We start from the raw sequence: 1,953 nt of genomic DNA on the forward strand, positions 1-1,953 counted from the left end.
GCTGAATTTGGGAGGGCGTATCGTTTTAAAAAGATGTTCTCGAAATTTCGAGAAATCGAGTGCACGAAGAGTTAAGTCCAAGTTGTTCCAAGCAGTGATGGAATATGGAGTAAAGGACTTTCCAAAGCGGTCAGTCGAAAATTTAATAGGTCTCAAGTTTCTGCTGTTTCTCAAATCATAATTACATATCACCGTAATTGCATAAGGAAGTAAAGTGGTAAGGTATTCACGAGTCAGTCCGTTAACAATATTGTGAAATAGTAATAGGCGGTGAATATGACGCCTGTCGGACAATGACTCCCAGCCGAGTTCTTTACGAGTGGCAGAATATGATGACCCTTTTATTGCACCGGTTACAATGAGGGAGCAGTGATACTGAATTCTTTCGACGAGATTTGATTCCTCAATTGTGCACCCGTGCCAAACAATGTCAGCATATTCTAACAATGAACAATCAACATTCCTGGCAATGTGACCGCCGACTCTCTCTTCATCGCCAACCACATAAACCAACAGTTTGCTGCTGTGGCTCAAGGTCGACCTTGCCTAGACCCGACACTACTGCCAGCGTACATGCCATGCAGAGCCCCACCGCCAGAGGTCTTCCCCTGGGACGTTTACAACATTTTGAGAAAACTGAAAGTGGGGAAAGCTCCCGGTCCTGACCAACTGAGTTCCCGAGTCCTGCGAGAGTTTGCCTGTGAGTTTAGTACACCTCTCGCAGACATTCTCAACGCATCACTGAAGGAAGGGTACGTGCCACAACAGTGGAAGGACGCGATAGTAGTCCCGCTGCCAAAGTCACAGCCACCATCAATCAGTAAACTGCGTCCGGTGTCCTTGACCTCACAGCTTGCCAAAGTTGCTGAGACTTTTGTATCTAAGTGGCTTCTACGGGACATCCGACCGTCGCTTGACCCTCAGCAATACGGAAGTCTTAAGGGGCGATCAACCGCACAGTATCTTGTCAGTTTGCTAGACTACGTGACCAAGGAATCCGACAAACTGGGAAACATTACGACCATGGTCATGACGGATTTCTCAAAAGCGTTCGACAGAATCGATCATACCGTAGCGATAAATAAGTTGTTAAAGCTTGGAGCGTCACCTTGTCTAATTCCATGGATCAGTAACTTTCTCTCCAACCGACGTCAGCGAGTGCGGTACGACAGCTTACTCTCGGACTGGGAAAGTCTGTCATATTCAGTACCTCAAGGTACACTTCTTGGTCCGATTATATTTCTGGCCGTCTTTGACGACGCACTGAGAGAAGCACTGGTACAAGAATGGAAGTTCGTTGATGACCTCTCTATGGCTGAGCCGCGCCATCACAGTGAACCTTCCATCTTACAGAGTGAGCTTGACACGTTTAGTGACTGGGCCAAACTAAACCACATGCTCCTCAATGCGGAAAAGTGTAAGGTCATGGTTTTCTGTTGGATGAAAGTGCCCCCCAGTCCACCTGTCCTCAAAATTGATGGAACACAGCTGGAAATAGTACCTGTTACTTGTCTACTTGGCGTGTGGCTTCAAGCGAACTTGAAATGGTCAGTACAAGTGGACAAAATGCTATCAAAAGCGAATGGCAGGCTGTTCATGTTAAGAAAAGTAAAACGCTTTAACCTCCCAACCGATGACCTTGTTCAAGTTTACACATCCTATGTACGTCCAGTGGTAGAGTATTGTGCTCCAGTGTGGCACCCTGGGCTGACGTCATCACAAACTGTACGTCTGGAAAGAGTCCAGAAAAGAGCACTGTGGACTATCCTCGGGGAACATTACATAGACTACGAGACTGCGCTTCTGACCACAAACCTTCAGACACTTGAAAAAAGATGGATTGACTTGTGCTTGAAATTCGCCAAGAAGCTCGACCCCTCATTGCTCCCGCCAAGGGCTGGCGAGATTCACGGTAGATCCACGAGAAACTCGGACTTGTTCAAAACAGTAAGA

General features: G+C 47.0%; 1 protein-coding gene across 1 annotated transcript in view; it reads left to right on the plus strand.

The window, feature by feature from the left end:
- Positions 1-1,953, plus strand: part of LOC118407530 — a 6,960-nt gene that overhangs the window by 1,601 nt on the left and 3,406 nt on the right. The window lies entirely within an intron of this gene.

This window comes from Branchiostoma floridae, unplaced genomic scaffold (assembly GCF_000003815.2).
Source record: "Branchiostoma floridae strain S238N-H82 unplaced genomic scaffold, Bfl_VNyyK Sc7u5tJ_1421, whole genome shotgun sequence".
Classification (NCBI taxonomy): domain Eukaryota; kingdom Metazoa; phylum Chordata; class Leptocardii; order Amphioxiformes; family Branchiostomatidae; genus Branchiostoma; species Branchiostoma floridae.